The sequence below is a fragment of the Strix aluco genome, chromosome 1, assembly GCF_031877795.1.
Source record: "Strix aluco isolate bStrAlu1 chromosome 1, bStrAlu1.hap1, whole genome shotgun sequence".
In the NCBI taxonomy this organism is placed as follows: Eukaryota; Metazoa; Chordata; class Aves; order Strigiformes; family Strigidae; genus Strix; species Strix aluco.
The window spans coordinates 159,618,472-159,640,326 of NC_133931.1; the positions used below are offsets into that span (position 1 = coordinate 159,618,472).

At 36.8% G+C, this 21,855-nt stretch overlaps 1 protein-coding gene across 1 annotated transcript in view; it reads right to left on the reverse strand.

Moving 5' to 3' along the window:
* The window catches only part of CNTNAP2 (contactin associated protein 2), a 1,208,164-nt gene that overhangs the window by 832,496 nt on the left and 353,813 nt on the right, over nucleotides 1-21,855 (reverse strand). The gene's annotated exons all lie outside the window — the stretch shown is intronic.

Genomic DNA, 21,855 nt, shown 5'->3' on the forward strand with positions numbered 1-21,855 from the left:
ATGAATGTATTATGTAATATAAATTAGAATGAAGAGAATTGGCTTTTGATTTTCCAAATATGTAGAGAGTTAATGTACTGCCCTTTGTTCTAGTTTTTGCCTCAGTTGTTTCAACAGATGGGTGAAATATGTAGATTAAATTGCTTGTTTAGAATCATAGAATAAAATCACAGAACGGTTTGGGTTAGAAGGGACCTTAAAGGACATCCAGTTCCAACCCCCCTGCCATGGGCAGGGACACCTTCCACTAGCCCAGGTTGCCCAAAGCCCCGTCCAACCTGGCCTTGAACACTGCCAGGGAGGGGGCAGCCACAGCTGCTCTGGGCAACCTGTGCCAGTGTCTCACCACCCTCACAGGAAAGAATTTCCTCCTTACATCTAATCTAAATCTCCCCTCTTTCAGTTTAAAACCATTACTCTTCATCCTATCCCTACACTCCCTGATAGAGTCTCTCCCCAGATTTCCTGTAGCCCCCTTTTAGTACTGGAAGGTTTACATTTCAGGTACAATCTAAAAAAACCCATAACCTACACCAGTCAGCTTGACTAATCTTTTTAAAGACAGGCACTGCAACGCAGGCTCTGCTATAAGTGGAAACACCCTCAATTTATGTATCTAGAAAGCATTAGACCACCCCTGTCAGGCAGCATATTTAAAACTCAGTCATACCACGTAGTTTTGGTACAATTGAAAAATGGTGGTTTGGTCGCACTGGATCACATGTGGACACTGAATTAATTCTACCCTCAAAAAAGGAACTTAAAGGGGAAAAAAGGGATTGTGAGTGAATCAAGTAATTTATAATACAGGTCTCCCAAAATTTCCAGTCTCATGTAATGAAACATATAATGACTTTCACAGCAATAGAAACTGAAACACAGAAATACTGAAGAACATTCGTTCATGAATCAGTACTCTGACATTTAACAAAACAAATACATTCCCTTTACAAATCTCAGAGAATTTGTTAAGTGAGAAAACAAAATTCATACCAGCATAAAAGCACAGGCAAGAGCAAAGGGCAATTGCTTTGAGTTGAATTAAAGGACAATTCCAATGCCTTTAATGATCACTACCACACTACTTAACGATGGAATTTTGACAAGAGAAGACAAATGCTTTTAAGCACTATTGCTTATACCACAAACCAGAAGGATCACTTCCCCTCCTGCCCCTGCTTTGGCTGGGGCAGCACAGCACATCTGGCCAGCAGCCTGCAGCCAGCTGTGCACAGCACCTTGTGCCCAAACACACCACCCCAGCACCACACCGGGGTGGCACAGGGCCTCAGCCTGGCGCCGAGATCCTGGGTGCCAGGCTCCTATTATTTCAAAGTAGTGCAACACTAGAGCGTAAGAATAGAAGTGAGCAGCAGACTGAAGTACTCACTACAAATTTTGCCCTAAATGTCATAATCACAGAGAGTTACTTGACAAAGTCCTTCTCGTGTATTCCTTTATCTGTAGTGTATTTTTGGTGGTTCATAAAAATAGGTTTTCAACTTAAAGACTGCTAGCAAACTGCTCTCGCTGCCACTTTATCATTAGTGTTACCTAGCTAGAGATTTGAAGTAATTTTTCATTAATTCTGTTGTCTAGGTAAAAATGGAACGAAACATTTAAAAGCAGAAGAACACATAATCAGAAATATTTTAAAAATGCATAACAAAATCTCTTTATATCATTTTCCTATGCTTATCTTACATCTTATTGTTAAGGAAAAAAATAATTCTCACTACTAATGAGAGTTAAGGTTGAACAAGTACCTCTGTCCAGTTTCCTGGTTTTTCTAATATATATTTTTAAAGCAAATTGTTAGATTTATACGATTTTCTCCCACCCATAGTTTCATACCTGGGGGTGGGGGGTGGGGAGAAAGACCTGCATTGTTATGGAAGAATATTAGGAATAGAACGATTTAGCTACAAAAATGTTTGCTACTTCTACAATTTGATTAATTATTGAACATAATGGGAGGCTATTGGTGACAATATTCTAAAAAAACTTATGAAACAAAAGAGCTATCCTAAATCACAACAAAAAACCTTTTAAAAAGGGATAAAATGTGAGCAAAACCTTAATTTCTGCAACAAAAAATAAACCTGTATTTTAGATAATGTGTTCAGAAACAACACAACCGCTGAAAAACCCCTCCCCAAACAGTAGCTCATGAAAATTTCTATTCTTTTACTGATCCCCGTAGCTACTGAGAAAATCTTCTTTTGTTTTGACAGCTACTATTGAGGAAGCTATGCAAAAGGAAATGTGGAAAAACTTGTTTGGAAACAGTACTAGCCTCTAAGTCATCAACCCCCTGTACGGCCTGCCTTGTCTCTCTGCTTCACTAATTCATCCTCTTGGTTTCAAAAGAATAAGACAGAGAAGCTTGACATAGTCAAAAATTAAAAACAAAATCACACAGGGAGTATCACTCTGTATTCATCACTGCGGTCACAATTTTTACAGATAGTCATGAATGTGCTTCATTTGGTATATATGTGCTTTTGAAGTATTGAATCTGACCCTCTGCTTTCTTAGTTTGGGTGGAATCGTCAATACTGGGGGACAGGGAGGGTGGAAAGACAGAACAGTTGGTATAGTTTTCCTTCACTGTTCAGAACTGCATTCAATTCCTATGCCTATTTTGGCATACCAACTAAAAAGTTAAAGAATAGAACCAAAAATACCTCACTTTATCATTGTTTAAAAACCAAACATACACACCCCTATCTGTCTGCTTATTTAGGTTTCAAAATATAGGAAATTCACCATGAATGTGTAATGAATTATAGGGAAGGTTTATACTTCAAATGAGTAGACATTAAAAAACATATTAAATCTCATCAAAAACTCATTACTTTAGGTCCAATAGAACAAAAGTTAAGACTGCTTACATAAGCTAATATTTCTAGCCCTGTATGAAAGTTCCACTAAATATATTGCACTATTTAAACTTCCTTCATAACATGAAATGCTGTTATGCCACAGATTTAAGAGAAAAAAAATCCTTGGGAACCTTTCGTTCTTTCAGCAGTTTTAGTTATTTCCTGCAGAATCCAATTTTTTACTTACTAAACCCAGAATCATATATACCTTCCTGTTACTGAGATATAATAGCTTTCCCCATATAAGTCAATGTACTGTGCCCTGTTAATCAATTACAGAGCACACTCTCCTGCCAGCATCATAGCAGCAAAGAAATAAACTCTGCTCCATACCATTTATCTCAGTGATGTATTAACATCCAAGCCAGCTTAGGTCCATTTAAATGTTAACTTCCTGAAGCAAAACCAGACTTCCACTCCACTCCATCCTGTTTGGATAGAAAGAACTGATAACTTTGTCATAAGTATGATGACATTTGCTACTCTGACTTCCCTATTCAGAGGATAATTACAGTTTATGTACATCAGAAACAAGTTTCCTCGAGATCCCAATAATTAAATCAATTGAAGAAAGGTCACCTAATGTCATCATAATACAAATGCAAAACCTCTGCAATCCACAAGCTTCAAACTCCTCAAGACCTGGAGACTACAGCAAGGAAGGACTGCCATGCACTTGCTCCGTTCTTACATGCTTTCTCAGGCACCTGGCTATTGGAAACCAGATACCAGGCAAGATGGATCTCTTGTCCTACCAAGTGCAGCTTCTCACATGTTCTGGTGTTTGCACTCAGCAAGACCAGGAAAGGATACCTGTCCTTTCCTGTTTTACAGTCTACTTACAGTTTATTTATATAGTCTGTCCTTCATGCTGGATAGACTAAAAAAGGGCACAAACACAAAGACACAAACTCTTGGTGTATCAATGTTAGAGGTTGTTAAAGCTTAATCCTCGCTATACCGGTGACTTCAACGATTTTTGGCCAGCAAAGCATAGTAAAAAACTCGATGCTTCACTTCACAAGAAGTCTGTTCAAATGTTTTGCATCCAGACCAATAAACAGGTCACCTGTAAAGTTGCTGACATATCTTATCAAAGCAGTTTGAGGAGATGAAAAAGACAAACTGCAGTTCATCTGTATCTTCTTGACATTTGTATCTAGCAGTAGGTTAGAATGCGTACAAATTATACAATTAGAAATGTTAAGAAATGAGAACATTCATAGTCACAGGTGGTTTTTATTAATAATTTGAAGCTGCATTGGAGGATCATTCAGCTCTTGCAAAGATTCTGTCAGCAAAGTAAAAAGAGAGCTGTGTACAGTGCTTCTAAAGAAGAAAAATAGTTGGATAGTGATGAATAGCACTCATCAAAAATAAGTGATGGTGACTTAATAAGAATGTTTTTGAAGGACAAAAGCTTTTCCATCATTATGATCCAGTGTGCACTGAGGAACAGACCTTTAAAAAATACCAAACCCCAAATCCACAAATTCACCCCTTCTTCTTCAAAATCTTCAGTCAAGATTTCCTAACAAATTATAAGCCATTATCATAATTTTGCTGTAGGATACTAGCTCTAAGACATAAACATGATGCCAATAACGTTACTAGAAGAAGTCCCATATGTGTGTCAGAAATGGAGAACTCGTAAGCTGATCAACTTAGATGCAAAAAGGCGAAATGACTGGAATATCAATATTGTGTTCTGGGTCCAAAATAGCCACACTTAACCTCTAGCAGAATATGAAACAGATGGGTCAATCTGAAGTAGCATTAAAAAATATCTTAGCCAAGAAATGCACAAACCCATGGTTTTCTGACCAAAAAAAAATTCTTAACTGTTTCTCTTTTACACAACATTTTCACTGTACAAACAGAACATTTACAATACAAACCCCAAAATCTTAACTATTACCAGTATATCCGACTCAATTATACAAAAATGCCTGTCAAGTGCAAGGAAAAAAAGTTTAAAGCAACTTTTAATCTTTACTTGTAATGCAAGAGATTCTTGTTTTAAAATATGAATTCAAATGTAAATGTTGGGGAGCAAGGGAGAGAATCATATCATCTGGGTTTAATTTGCACTGTGTGCTAAATGCTAGTTATCCTAAACACATTTTTCTTCTCCAATTTGAATATGTAGAGTGATTTCTCTGTAGCATGCTGAAGAGAAAGACTAAGCCACCAAGCACTTCTGAAAAGCAGTCATGATATTGCAAGGGCACTCTGGAATGTGGGTAAATACGTATGGGAATTGGCATATCTCCAATGACAACTAATAGGAATGTTAATGTGGCTGTTTTGGATTGCAATGTATTAGTATGCTGAGACAGCCTCACTTTTCATATTGCATAGGCAGGTTTTATAATCTGAAATGAATGCTAGAATCCACTGTGTTTAATTCACAAGACTGTCCCCCCAAAGAGTAGGAATAAATAAGCATAAGTTGCTAGAACATTTTATGCATTGCTTCAAACGAATTTTTAAAGCGATGCTAACTGAAAAGTGGGAGATGCTATGAAGCAGCTCATGGTCATTGGTAACCCCTTTAAAAACAAATATCAAACCTAGAAGCAGGTGTTACTGAGGTCAGCCTATCATGGGTTTAATTTCAATGACAAGAAAAACAACCTTGGGCCTGTGTCACAAGCCTGTTGCTCGGCACCATAAACCTCTAGCCAAACCTCTCAGCGTGTGTGACTGGAGAAGCCCCTTCCTTAGTCCTCAGAATAGCCACTAATGAAAACAATAAATACTGACAGTAATGGCTGGCAAATGCCAGGCAGGGTACACCTCATGCTCCAAGTCAGGAATAAATCAGTAAAGAGCTTATCAAGGAAGACGTTCTCTTATGGGGTAAGGAAATATTTGCTTGTCAGGCATATTTGCCAAAAGTACCAGCCTTTGGTACATTTAGGGTGGTTGAACGTTCAACAACCTTTTGCCTTATGCATGTGCTGTTGTAGTTTTCTTGACTGTGGGAGATAATTTTTAAAAATCCACCATATACTGTTACTTTTTTTTTTTTTTTTTTAGTTTCTTTGTTAAGATAAAAAGCTCACTTTACTCCCCAGAAAGTTTCTTGGATGGCTTTATTGACTAGATAGGGATGATGATTAGTAGAGTGGAAGCTTAATTTTTTACTCTCTTCTGTCCCACCTACCGTCACAGGTAGGACTCCTTTTGCACCATGCTTACATTAGAAGGATAACGAAAACCATCTCACTTATTTAAATAACTTAAGCCACAATAGAGCTGCCCACACTTCACCTGTGCAAACAGGGTAATACTCCGCACACACAGCAGTTACTTTCACAGTTACCATTCCCATTTGCATGTCAGAAAGTCAATGCAAGTCTTACATAAGCCTCATTTGGCTTCTTGTTTGCTATTCCTAGTGGCCTCCATCGCTTTGATCTGTTATTTCTCACTGTGCTCTTGTGAGCACAGTGTTCTTTCCACACTGCAGAAGTCTGCAGCTTCCCCACACGACTGCCATTTCACAGGACAGTCTTGACAGAGTGCTAGGGAGCCAAATTCACATTCAGCTTCATGAGAAAATGAGTCCAAGTGTAACTGAAGCTTTTCTGTAGGTATCTCTGGAGTTCAGCTGTAATCTAAAAGATTAGAGCAGCTCATATTGATCGCCTGGGATGTTTCATATTCCACTTCAAGTTGCATACCATCAATAGAGATAACACATTGTTGCTCAAAAGGGTGGCTGCTGCTGAAAAGGAAGAAAACGTAGCAGCTATTTTCCCCCCTCCAAGGTGAAGCCATAAATTACATGAATTTAGTGGTCTCCACACAATCCTTACTGTTCAAGGTTACTCATTCTGAGGTTTATTTCAAGCCTTTCTATAGATCTCTGTAAGGAAAGGAACAAGTCTCAGGTAATGTTTTTTATGGCGGTTACTTTGCTCACAGCAGAGCACAGTCAGTCAGGCCTGTTTCTTTGTACTGGTTCCAATTCAGGAATTAGTCTTTGGGCAACACTGGATGTGCCACCAGGGCCATATTTCTAAAAGTGCATTTGGATTCCCAAAACCAGATAGTACTTTACAAGATTTTTCAAAGTATCTTTTTACCTGAACTTTGTTTCTGACAACTCTTGACTAGTTTTCAGAGTAGCCAAAGCCTTATTAATCCCAAAGGTCACAAGGATTTATTAATAAACATTTGTAAGCAAGTCTGGGAAACACTGGAAATGGTAATATCATAAAAATATCACAAATGTGCAATGTATTTTATGACTACTATAAGACATTTCTGGCTGCACAGCCTTTCATCAAATGGCATACAACCTGTTCCACAGTACTCTCCATACTTCTGACTTTAACTACTGAAAATGAGAAAAGATTGGAAGCAAACATCATTAATTACTGTGATCTACAGTTTAACCAGAGAGATTAGGATTTATTTTTTAAGTAAATTATTCAGTTTGGAATCATTTACAAGTACAAAGGTATACAAAGCAGCCTCTTGAAATTCAGATTTATCAAAATGTCAACATTTTGCAAAGGAAAAATAGAAAACTGTACCCAAAATCCGTGTGTTCCAATTTTTCAGGAAAGTGTCAATATTTTAAATTATGAATTTAGAAAAAAGTACTTTTTTCTGTCATATTTTACATTTGGAAAGAACAAGGGTCTTGAAAATTAAAGTTAGGTCTTATTTTATTATTTAGTAGCATTCAATTTTGAATGATTTAAAAAATAAACAGATTTTTTTTTATTGTCTCCAAGATATATCTACAGTAAAATTTTTGCAAGGTTTTGGTTGGTTGGTTGGTTTTAGGTTGTGGCTTGGGTTTTTTTACTGGAACAGAGTGGACGGTGGAAGTTTTTACACCACTTTAAAACCAAAACACGTCTGGATTGCTTTTGGTTTACTTTATAGTTTGCAGAGCATTCCACAGTCCATTGAGAATTTGGCAAACGTTCATGCCATTGCACTACTGTGTCTTTTAGGAACAAGTTTATAAACTATTTTGCACCCTATGCCACGGGAAAAGTTGTATGAGAAACCTGCCATCTTATTTGCTCAGTTTTTTAAAAAAAAACTCAGGTCAATTGCATCTGGAATAGTCAGAAATCAGTCAGTCTTGTTGTACACTTGGGAATTCATTAAACTGTCCTTAGCACATAAGCAATAATAGATTATCAACCCTATGCAAAGTACAATTTGTAAATATTTTCATATTTTTGCATATCCAGTTCTCAGATGCCTCTTCAGTTTTTGGCCTTCTGACATGTAAATACACTTCTTCACCTTTTCACCCCTGGAAATACCTGAATGTTTTGGCAGTTGTTACAGCAAACAAAGCTCCTTCTTAAGTATCTTTGCAGGTAGGTATGATTTTTCACAGACTGGTACCTATCTGAACTAAGTATGGAGAAGCCTGGAGTCATGTCACATTAAAAGTTTTAGAGTAGAGAGCCAAGAAACCCACAAGGCTGGAGGAGAGAAAACAACACTGCAAATCTTCACAATTTATCTTGTTAAGTCTCATTTAGCTTAAAATATATTTGCCAATTACCTAGCCTATGTTCTTCCTCAGATGACCTTATATCCACAAGTACCTTCTGTTTGTTTGGTGTGGGGTTTTTTTGGCCTTTTTTGTTAGTTTGATTTGTTTGTTTTTCAGGACCTAGGGATAAAACAGTAACACCTGATAACTACTTTCCTGAACAACATTTTTCCTAGTCAGCTTAACTTTTCATCATCACTTTAACAGGTTTCCATCTGTAAAATTAAGCTTTTCTCTTTAATGAGAAAAAAACATGTAATTTTTTCCTCACAATACATACTTATTTTAATGATCCCTCTATTTTTAGAAGTTTTATATCAACATAAATCTTCTGAATTCAGAGCTGTAATTCCAGGTTTAACCTAATTTAAGCAAGATCAAAACAGCCAGTAAGGGACCTTAGAATTGATGGGCACTTGAATATAAACACACACCCACTGAAAGCCAAATATTAACTCTCAAAACAATATAGCACAGGTACAGAATAAAGATATTTTAAACTTGGTGTATAGAACCTACTGCTATGGATGTAAAATCATTTCACAAAATGAAGGAAGTTAACCTCATAAGACATAATAAAATATTTTTATCAACCCACTCACAGATTGGTTAAGATGCTTGACAGAAGTCCCATAATAAAGTTAACTGAGAACAAAAGCTGCAGATTCATGTCTAGATGCTTTTTATATTAGATAAGTACCCTTTCCCTATAATGGCCAGTGAGGAGACTCTGCTCCTACCAGACAGACAAAATATTTAATACCATGAAGTGTGTGAAGCACATTCCACATTTGGTTAGATGAGAAAAAAATAGAAATTAACAGGGTATGCAAAATGCGGCAGAGAATTGTTTCGCAATTTGCACAGCAGAAAGTAAACATCACTTAAGCTTAAACTCAGGGGTTTTTTCAAAGGCATTATTAATTCCATGTTTGTGCATTGTTTATTTTCATCTCCCCTTTGGAGAAAACAGATATGTCATATTTATAGCAGAAGCTATTAGTTGGCTGTTTATCAGTTGCCTACTGTTAGAAGTGATGACAGAAGCAAAAACCAAGAGGTGCATGATGTACGAATTAAACTGTATTTTACTGACAGATTATTTCTTTCCTGAGAGGAAATGACAAATAAGGTCAACCTTGCTTTCCTTCCTCTTCTACCTGAAGCTTTTTTTTCCCCTCCAAGTATAAAAGGCGTGCTTTCTCAATTCCTATCACTGAAACGCGGGAGGATTAGCTCTGATTGCATTTTGCAAACTCTTTTGTTGAAGAGCGCACTTTCCCATGTTTCCAAAGAACTATCAAGTGACCATATAAATTAAAATGTTGTACTACAATGATTTCACTGAAAGGATCAACAAAGTGTTCCTGAAAAGATATTTTAGCAGGTGAAAGAAGAAATACATTTAATCTTTCTCCTTACTGTTGCATTAATCTAAGGTATTTATGGCATACATTTAAGATCATGTTGGTCTTGATTCTATTTCCCAAAACCAGAAGATAAGCTTCCAGAATTTGTTGGAATCTTTTTGGTTTTTTAGGGCCAAAATCTTATGCGAATTTTGATGAGTAGAGCTGTGGATAGGAAGGGAAAAACAACAACAACAAAAAATAAATGGAGGAACATTGGATAATAGGAAAATGTGAACATAGTTCAGATTTCTGAACTTATCTCTGTATTGTAGACTGAAAAGAGCAAGCTGTGTTATGACCAACCTATGAGATGCAGTATTCTCAGAGGCTTGTTATACGTACTGGGAAACTCAAACCAGATATGAAACATGGCTGTTAATTTTGACACTAGAGGTCCAAATCTCTTACACTAATACCTTGAAGAAACGATATGTAAACCAGAGCAGGCTAACAAACGTTTTCATATGCTGGTACAAAATCTGCAAGTTGATTCCAGTAAGTGTTCAGCATGCTTAAGCACACTGAAGCTGTAGCACAAGGAAGTCAGTTTAGGGCACTAGCTTCACAGAACACACGTTTTCTGGATACGTTTTACCTTATTCCCCAAGGTCTGAAAGTGCCTAGCATTTAATAATTAAAGATAGAATCTTCATCTCCCTAGAGACTTAAAGAAATATTACACCTCTTTGATAAAAACAGATCAAGATTTGCATAAATTTGTATATCTGAGGGTGATTCTTTATGATAGACTTGCAAATTGGAAAGACGAGGATATTTCACTCACAGTTGTAAAGTATTTCTAGGACTGCTGTTGCTGACTCTGGGCAGGGCAACCAAAACCACAATCAAACTTTTTGTCAGTCTGCTTGGATTCCCAGTTTTCTAGAAGAAGTAAAATGTGGTAGTAAGGCATTGTCTAAACTAAGTGATTCAATCTTATCAGAAAAAAATAGCAAACATTTAAAAATATCCATATAAATGATAGGTCAACTCTTTTCTGAGGATAGCTAAAGCCAGAAATATGAGTCAAAAAAAGAGTGATCTCTGGTTTTGAGATGCCAACCAGTTTTTAATTCCATAAAATGTGGTGTGTCCAAACTGTAGCTGCTGTTGTCTCCAATGAACGTAGAACTAAAATCTTAGCCGGGGGCGGGGGGGGGAGAAAAAAGTCTGTGATCATTTTTTCATTATTGTGAGCAGATACAGATTTGGAATGTTTCAGATCTTTCTGTGTTCTTTTTAAAAGGCAATGAAATTCCAATGCAAGGAAAGCCAATGACAGTCTTTATTAATCCTTAGCATGAACACAAGAAACAATTGCACAGCCAGACGCTGAATTCAAACAATTTTAAGTATGATTAAGTACCATGGTTTGTGCACTTAATCAGGAAAATAAATATCCAAATTTTATAACAGCTCAGATTTTATTCAGAAGAAGGAATTATATTAATTTATTCTTAATTATTTCCTGTCTGTCCAACTGGTAAATGATGTGTGGGATTCAGCTGGAGTTACCACGTGTTCTGTTTCTTATTTGGTACTTGTTCTTTCATTTTTAAGGAAGAAAAAGTAGTTAGAGATCTAATGTGCGTGAATTATTTTTATCATTTGGCTTGAAGGGGACAACATCAGGTAAAAAAGATGACAAGCAATCACTGTATAGTGGTGGCTGGGTTTTGTTTTTTGTTAATAGGGCAACGTTCAATCAAAAAGACAAAACAACATCCACTGATATTTCACAGAATACCTGAGCAAGTCGTGATGTTAAATAAAACATCAAGATAAACACAACAGCCAGAGAGGGCCTCAGTATTTTATTTCATAGAGTGCTCCATGTTCATGTTAGTTTAGATTTTCTTTGATTTTCTTTTTTTTTTTTTTTTTAATTTCCTCTCTTGAAGCATTACTACTGTGAGAAAAGGCTTCTCTTACATGTTTCTCTGTCCTAAGAACATCACAGGAGATGTACCAGAGAACAGATCCCTAAAATACATAAAGTACATTATGAGTAAATAAATTTTACTTCTTCCCCCCCCAAAGCAAAAATGTGTTTGCACTCTCTTGTCCAAAACAAACAGACTGTATCAACATTTCCTACTTAACTGAAACATCATTTCTGATGAGACTGTAAGGTGCAAGTCAAAGGACACTGACTGCCTGCGTTGGTCAGTGTTACCCACTCAAATCTTAATGCTTTTGTCATACTAGTAGAGACTGAAAAGAAAGGATAGAAGGATGATGCTGCAGTACTCCTACATTCAGTCTTTGCCTTACCCCAGGCAAAATTCAACTGCTTTTGGAAGGAACTAAGCATCCTCACACAAATCAGTTTTGCCATTGACAGTAAAATAGGTTATGCCTTACTCATGCTTCTTTGGTGCATTACTGTGATAAGAGGAGGAAAGCTTCTGTTAGAAAAGAGCAGAAAACGCCAAGTAGGAAACCCAGTTCTGAACTTAATGGGAATCAAAATCAATTTTACAAGTGCTTAATCAAGTGGAGGGTTAGTGTACCCTTGTTCCCTTTTGCTGTGAAGGCTAGTTATAACAACTCCAGGTAACTTCACATGCTCCCAAAGACTTTTTTTTTTTTTTTTTTTTAAATAACAGCAAGTGTCATTACAGTGGCGCAAGAGACGTTTCCTTTTTGTCTCATCAGAAACTTGTGATTTAAAACACTCATTAAAGAGAATAGTAATGTAATTCATTGTCTTAAAAGCTGGCTGGGAGGATGCTATATATATGCTTTTGTAAGACAGATTTTTAGATAGGATATGTCACTGCATTTCTCTCACTGACTTAAATTACCAGACCTGCCTTATTTTAATGTGCTATGGAAATCCAAGCCAATATGTTTTACAACAGCCTTAGCTGTCCAGCTTATCCTGCTGTTAATGTAGCATTTTTTGAATATAAATTGTTGGTTTTTTTCTAATTATCAAATGCAAATGGTGTAGACAATAGCATCATCTGTTATTGAATCCTCATTATCATGCACAGGTACTAATGAGGCATTTTTAAGGCCAAGAGTACTTGGTAATTATGCTTGGTAAAACCTTATTATTACTACATGTTTAATATGTCAACCAAGGAAAACAGCACAGTTAAATCAGCATATCTGAAAAATGAAGGTGACTTACAATTATAGCCCATTCTCTCCAATTTTAATCAGATATCTGAATATTAAGTTCCAAACATTACAGTTTACTACCTTTGTCTGGATCATGAATTCCCATTATGTTCAAAGTGAAGGATGCCTGTTGTAAATACATATGAAAGTCTGTATACATACACATAGACAACAACGTAGCACCATCCATAGGACTTCCCAGTTTTATCAGCTGCAATTGCCCAGGTCTTGGCAGACAGGGGCTGCTGCCTCTGTGGCCAGCAAAAACGCTGGCAAAACACTGCCAGGCAGTGAGGGGTGAGGGGAAAAGGGGGAGAAACAGCCCTGCGAGCCCCAAGGGGAGAGTGGGAGGAGGCGTGAGGGGCTCCAGCAGCACCCCCGGAGATTCCCCTGTTAGAGCCAGTGGGCTGTGGGGAGACATCCTGGAGCTGGGGGGTATCTCCTGAGGGAGCTGTGGGCTGTGGGGAGCCCCCCTGGAGCTGGGGGGTATCTCCTGAGGGAGCTGTGGGCTGTGGGGAGCCCACCTGGAGCTGGGGAACAGTGTGAGAGGGCAGGAACAGCAGAGAAGCCCACAGCTCCCCATCCCCCTGAACCGCTCGGAGGGGAGGTAGAGGAGTCAAGAGTGAAAGAGTGAAGTTGAGCCTGGGGAAAAAGGGGTTGAGGTCAAGGGGGAAGGTGTTTTAGTTTTTTTTACATTTGTTTTGCACCATCCAATTCTATTTTAATTGACAATAAATTAAATTAATTTTCCCCAAGTCAAATCGGTCCATGAGGTAATTGGCAAGCAATCTCCCTGTGTTTCTCTTGACCCACAAGCTGCTTCATCTTATCATCTGCCCCTGTCCCACCAAGGAGGGGAGTGAGGGAGCAGCTGGGTGGGTGTCTTCCAGCTGGCAGGGCCAACCCACCACACCACTTAACCACCAAGTATCAGAAAGCTGACTTTATGTTGCTCATCAGAGACATCACACAAGTTCATGCCAATAATGTTGACTAAATGCAGTGTAAAAGCATTAAATATTTTTTACAGATCTATATAAGGGCATCTAAAGAACACCAAATTAATTTGTAAAATAAATTCTATGTAGTCAGCTTTCTACTTCAAGTTTTAACTCCCTGTCTTCACTACAATATTCACACGTAGAACAAAGCTGTGAAGATCTAGCTTTCATGTATCCTTGACACTGCTTCTTGGGGTCCCACTGGAATGGGATTCAGATAGGATTCCTCCTCCAGAAGAGAAATGAGAAGATACCAAAGGAACCTAATTATCCTGTCCTTTCAGTAAGCAAAGAACACTGACAGGGCTTGTTTAGCTCATTCCCCCTCTAATGAGCACGGAGGAGCTGCATGTATGTCAGGAAGGAAAGACACCTCAGGGAAGCCAGGAAAATCTTTTATTTGCCTACTCTAGACATCAGTTCTTCAAGTTTGAGCTGGGGCTGCAAATCCAGGATCCAGCACCATTTGCTGAAACCAATGGCTGAACTGGAGGGTTCATTTCTATGGCAAGTTACTTGTAATGTGAACTTTTAGTAGTGATTATGAAAACTATCCTGAATTCACACATTACTCTACATTCCAAGCAACCATTTTAAATTGCTCTTCCTGGGACACATGCATCAGCAGCAACAACTTACTTTCATCAAAGCATTATGATTTATCTTCCATTTACATATTCAATAGTGCGCAGGGAACTTTAAACATGCTATGTTGTCAATCACCATAAACACAGCAATAATGCTGCTTTGCAATAAGACGCTCTCATATTTAGGCCTCTAACAAGATTGGAAAGTTTTCATCAAACCTGAAATAACCTACACAGTGTGCTGAAGACATTATGCCTTGTCCTTTTATAGATGAGTAGATTACTTCGCTACTACTTATCCAGAATGACTTTGGGTAAAGATCACCAAAAAGCTTGAAACAAAAAGTAAAACCATTCAATCCTTTCATTCAACTATGAATGAAGGCCATCCAGTCAGAATAAAGAAAATCCGCTATAATTACTAAGATCATATGCCATGTAAAATGGAGCCTTTCGAGCTTGTTTTTTCTATCCCACTTCTGAATCCGTGAATGGTTAATGAAGATATGGCCAACCAAGTATGTGTAATTAAGATCTTTAGTTCCCAGAAAAATGAAGTTAGAAGGTGTTGAAAACAAATAGGAAATAATCAGTATAAATGAAATTCAAGTGAAAAAGACAATGGCCAAAAAAAGTTAAACTGATTTATGTCATGAACCTCTGATTTTCCTCAATAAATTCTCCTTAAATTTAACAAACTGAATTTGCATCTATTAACAGCTTCCTGAATTAAAAAAAAAAAAAAAAAAAAATCCACCAACAAAAAGAAAACCAAACACTTCTGTTCATTTTATTCTTGGGATTAATTTCATTACGCCACTCTTAATTTAATATACAAAGTTAACTTTTATGTTCAATGCAGTTTGCCAGGATAGTAGGCTGAATATGTGAAGAATTAATTTTCTCTTATAAATGAATGAACAAGATTGGAGGAAGATAAAATGAATGACTAAGTGATTGCAGTTAACCAAAAAGTTCCATTTTGCTCCCTTATGGAGAATGATGGAATATCACTTTATTGAACTCCATTATCCTAATGAGAAGATATTCTATGCTTGATCTTAGCCAAAAGGCCGGAGAAGATATTTTAATGACTTACTGCTTCTGCTTAATAGAGAATTACTGAAATACATAATTACTGAAACTACATCTGTTTGATTAATGAGCCTCTTCCAGCATCCATGCATCATCTTTCAGTTTGGCTGACAATATACACTGGAAGCACATGCACATACACATAGGTGCTTTTCATCCCGTATATGTGTACAAGTAAAACATTACTGAGAAGAAAAATAAGAAGGACCACAAATAGGACAGCATAATTGTGATTTTCATTATTATAAGCAAAAGTTTGCAATCTTTCCCTCCATTTCTGTTCTTATACAGAAAATCAAATTTGCAATAAACTTTTAAGTAAATCTTACAGTGACTTTGACGACCAATCTTATGGGCATCTTAAGATGGCTTGCAATGAAATAAGAAAAGAAACAACACAGGAGATACATAAACAAAGGAACACTGATGGGTTATTATAAATGCAATATCCACACATAACATCCACAGAAAAGGACTGTAGTTATTTTCAAGTTTGTTTTCATATGTTGCTCAAAGAGTATGAAATTGCAGCATGCTTTATGCCAAAATTCCCAAGAATTCCCAATTCATTTTTTAGGCCCACCGTATGATACTCAATGCTCAGAAATCATAAATGAAGATGTATTAATTAATCGTCATGCTTAGAGGTCTCACATGCAGTATTAGGGAAAACTTTTTTTTAAAAAAAATGAGGAAAATAGTACAACAAACACCTTCAGGACTGATAGAACTTTCTACACACAAGAAGTTAGAGAAAAATGCTTGCTAAATAACTAATGAACATAACTGGTACCTTATTTCAAATAAAAGAAGATGGTATGCTCATATCTGAATAGGTGATATAAAGTTATTTTGTAGTATTTACATAATGAAAGCAGGTATTGCCCCCCTGTTGCATTATCCTGACCTCAAATCTAAGTTCATTAAGAGAGTTCTCTGCTGCAAATGTCAAGCTATTCTTGAAACTCTCTGAGTGTAGGTAAATTTTACTGCCCCAGCTGCTAATTCCTTATCAGAGGCATTTTAAAGAAAAAGGCCTTTTGTTTTGAAATAAAAATATTGATTTAAAATATGTTGATATGTTGTTTTTTACATTATTCTTAATCTGCACTGAATTACCTTCTGTATCATGGTAGCACAAGAATTTGCCATGTGATATCTGTTTTGCTATTTGTAATATGATGTGGAAATAAAGTTGTCAATCTGTTAGTCTGTTACCCTGTGAGCCAGCTCTTTGAGACACATTTCTTAAATTCTTATTTCTCAGCTAATATCTAGTCATCAACATCTTTTTTTTTTTTATTATCATTAATGTGATAATGGTAAAATACAGGTGTTCAAATCATGTAGATAAGGAACATACTGTACTTCAGTATAGGCAGCAAGACCACCCAGAAAAATGAAACCTAGGTACCACTTAGGAAAACTGATGTATTTGGGTGAAAATGCATTTAACATTCATTTAAAGTTTAGGAAAGAAAAGGCTTACCATTGAGCAATATGCAGGGTATTAGGCATGAAACATAATTTCCAGGTCACCGGTTCCAACTCATGAAGCCCATCTTCCCATTTTGTACCTCAGAAACATTGGCAATAGTTGTAGGACACACTGGAAGCTAATTGCAACCTTAGAAGGAACGCCAAGAACATGATGCACACCGCTTCCAGAATCACAAGAATGGCAGAAAAATTTAACAGTTACACTATGTCCAGATCATCTCTCTTCAAAATTTGTTCCAAACTTGAAATGGTTGTAGAAATATTTCCTGAAGGGTTCTGAGGGGTGTTGAGTAACCATATTTCAAAAACCCCAGTAACAATTTTTGCTGTCAAAATTTCAGATTTTTTGCTATCTCCATATAAAGCAAGAAACGCTTTTTTGTGGAATTCTCTACATTTAGTGCAATAGGGTGACTTCACTGTTCCTTGCAGGTGTCCATATGCACTTGTGTTTAGGGGGAAGGGTCAACCATCAGCCACTGTTCATCAAATAATTTCAATATATAGAAATGTATAAAGACACTCATTACCTGTGGTCTTTTGAATGATAGCACTGTTTTATCTGAAAAAATTGAAGCTTGGGATTTCAATTTTCAACTGAGGTAAATCAGTCTCCCCTAATCAATTTCCTCCTGTGTCCAGAGGTGATAGTGTATTGACTGAGACACAGATTTTGTGCAGCATTTCACTTAGAAATTTCAAGTTACAATAAAACAGTATGCGAGACAGCCTAACTTTTATGCTTGCATTTTATCAAGAGGAAATGCTTAGTCTCAACAGGTACCTCACAAAACACACCACCTGCTCAGCGACTGTATAAGGAAAATACTTGGAGATATTTCCCTGTTATAGAAAAGCCACGTTGATTGCTGTCAGCTTCCAGACTAACGGATATGCTGCATATTTGGAAACCTGCTCTCTCTGCAGCCTCTCTGAAAGACAGACACAAAAAGCATCAAATTCTGACTGCGATACCAAAGCATCATAATTGACTTAAGGGGAAGATAGTTTATCTAAAAAAGTGTAGTGAGAGCAGATTTGAGCCTAGTGCCAATATTACAGTTTTCAGTTGTGATTACATAGTTCACTATCCTTCTGTTTTTCAGTTCTGATCAGTCTTTATGATATTTTTGCCATATTTTGCCATAATATTTATATTATGATATATTTGCCTATGGATACAAGGAAAATGACTTCTACAGAAGGGCAAATAGAAGGCAGAACAAGTGTAAGCAGGAAACAGACCAACAATAATTGAGATAATAAGCTCAGAATAATACTATTAATACAGTTATAGCCTCTAAGTTTAGAGGTACTAATTCATAATTCATATTTACTAAGTCTTGTGAAATCACCACATTGTTTCAACACCATGAAGACATGGTTTCATCACAGCTAGTACCCTTCAAGCAGTGCAAAAGAAAAGCACAGAATAAGTGAGAAATAAGTTATCAGCAGAAAAATGTCTGTGGATTTGGGTTGGGTAACACTGGCAAAGTCAAAACTTCCAAGATAGTATCCTAGGCAGTTCAGTACATACCATACCAGGCATCCCTGGAAGTAAAAGTATCTGCTGGTATCACTTGTGCTAGAGAACTGCAAAAAACCTAAAATCAATTAGGCATTAAAATGCACATTTTCTGTGGACAGGACACAGAGGAAGGACCAACAGGGCATACTTGTAAGGGAGTTACAATTGTAACAGGATTCCCAGCTGGACATTTTTTCCTCACAGTTATGACAGAATTAAGACCCGACATTGTTCTGTTGGCCTAAGATGACCTAAAGGACTCTGGAGACTCACGAGATTGCTGGTTGAGCTTCATCATGATGGTTTTCTAAAAAAAGTAAGAACTAAAAACCACAAGAAGCTGAAAAACTTTGTCACTTGCAAGATATGGAGAAAGACTGATACAGATAAAGTATTATTTACTAGAAACCTGCCAATGAGAATTAGAAAGGTAACATAACGGGTAGAGGGAAGAAGGATAAGACCTCAAAAGAGAGAAAAAACACTCTACCAAGAACTAGTGAACACAAGAACTTGTTCTACTGTTTGAAAGCCAGAGGCCAGCTTTTCCCCCAACTCATTAGCTCCCATGAATCAAAAATAAAATTTCAAAAAGACATAATCCACTGATAATACACCTGTGTTATGCACTCGTGATTCATTACAGGCAGCTGTAAGAACGAGTTTTCATCCTTTTTGCCCCTGACAGCAGGCACGTATATGGGTAAAAGCTCCCTCTAGTGACACTGGCTTGCTCAAGCCAAGGGAAGATAAAGCATGTTTTCGTGGAAGTGTTAGCAGAGCTCGGCTTTCATAGATGCTAGATAAACATTCAGTATTTAATAGAAACTAATTTACACGATCAGAAAAACTTTGTAAATTATTATAATTTTAATGTTATTACTATTTTTTAAAAAATATTTTTTCTATGTTCTATTGTCTCACATGATAGTGTAATATTACTGAATGCATTTGTAAGGGTCTTTGATGTGGAAACTGTACTCATCTGATGTTTCCCTCATTTGCACCAGATTTGTTGAGCATAACAATCCACTGGCTAGATGCATCACACAATTGTGAAAACTGACAGCTAGTATGAAAGAAATAATGCAGAAAGAAGAATGTTAAAAATGTCAGAGGAAGCATGAGCAAGATGAGTACAGGATTGATTTTTCATGATCTCTGTACCAACATCTAGTTAATAAAACCGCCAGTGTTCACAGTCCACAAAGATAACATGTGAAAGTGATTTTTAAGGATGTTGTATGAAAAAAAATAAAACAATTCAGTGGTGATTAAGTACGGAATGGAAAACCTATGCAAACAGAGTAATTTGTTGTTCACTTAAATATATATGAAATTCAAAATGGAAATGGTGTTTGTTCTAAACTCTGTCCTGGAAAGTCAGATGGAAAAGTTTAGAATTGAGTCATAAGTGCTTAAGAGAGTATCAGTAAAATAATAATCAGAAGTGGGTCAGATGGGAGTAGAAATGTTGGGGAAAGAAGGGGGGGAGTGGGGGGATAATAATAATAATAATAAAAATAAATCCAAAAAGTCAATAAGATATGAAGCCAAGCTAGAATAGAAAGCAAAGACAAAAACCTGATTAAGGTGCAAAAGGAAGTAGAGACATTTTCGTGAAAGAAACTCACACGGGATATGAATCAAAAAACCAGAGAACCTCAGTGGAAATAAGTTACAGTCGTAAGAGAAAATGACTTAATAAATGTAGTTTGATAGGTCCATAAATCTCTGAGCTCCATGAGAGTCAATAATTATATTTATTTATTTAAGGAAAACAAATGTTTGTTTTGATTGGATAGAATCAATACAGGGGTTTCAGAAAGCGAGAGGCCACTGGGACTATCAATACTAAGAGAGAAGAATTATCCAAGAGCTCAAAAGTGCCCATCTGCCAACGTTTGGGTAACCTTAATAACACTTTAAGAAGCAAGTCACATCAGGACAGACAAAAACTTGGACTGTTCAACTCTTCTAATGAAAGGCAGAGCTCCCCCTTGATGTGAGCCCCAACCCAGTCAGGGGCAAAATGATGACTGCAAATGGAAACACAGCAAAGGAACTAGAAATCCCACAAAACTGAGTGGATCTCAATTAAAACACTTTAAAGTCAGCATATTCTAGTATGCTTTTACACTGTCTGCAAAAGCTGTTCTCTTTATCAAACAGAGAAATACTCTGTATTTAAAGCTCAGTCACCTTTAATAGATTACGGATGTTGGAGAATAAAAAAAGCCTACAACACACCACTCCTTTTTAAATAATGTGAGAGGATAGGGTTGCTTTTTTTCCTTTTGTTTTTCAAATGGCAGTGGAAAAATCTTTGTTCTTTCTAGATCTTTCCATTCTAATGCATTTACTAATTGTCTGTTTTGCTGTTGTTCATCTGCTAATTTATCTGGGTTAATTTATCTCTATTTTAAGAAAGAAAGAAAATAGTAATCAGCAAAAATACAAATCCTTAATTGGGTTAGAAGTCCCTAACTAGCTTCTTAATGAAAGAGCTGTTTGTAACTTGTTATTCATAATTCAACAAAAAACTTTAGGTCTTTTTGAGGAAAACATTTAAACAACCCTTTCATTACTTCTGCATCTACCATGCCTAGTCACAACAAACAGACAATTTAAGTGTCAGATGCCAGAAGTTTTATATGATGGAGTAGAACACTCTTTATACCTATACACCAAGCAACAAGAGACCCTCATCAGATCAGTTATGATTTACGGTATTACAGGAGAGATTGCTCCAAAGCAGAGCACTTGAGTATTCTTGAATCATCAAGGCTACACAGTGGCATTGTCTTTATAATGGTGCACCTGCACGTTTTCTGAAATCATAAACGTGTCGAAATACAGGGCACCTAAAAATGGCCTGTCGTTTGGTAGACTTACACTATCAATTCCCAACACCTGTAGTCATCAATAACCAGTTTTGGCAGAACAAGCAAAGCTCCACTTTCCAAATTACAGAAAGATACTGATGTTACAGAAATATGCCATAACTAACGCCATTACATCTGGCCTAACTGGATTAATTTCTGTTTGTATATGACTACAGCTTTCAGTGATGCTACTTTGCATATATGCAAATACTACACTTATTATTTGAAATGAGAGTTTAAGAGAAACATACCATGCAAATCTTAACCTATCAGCAAGAAATTTCATCCATTTAC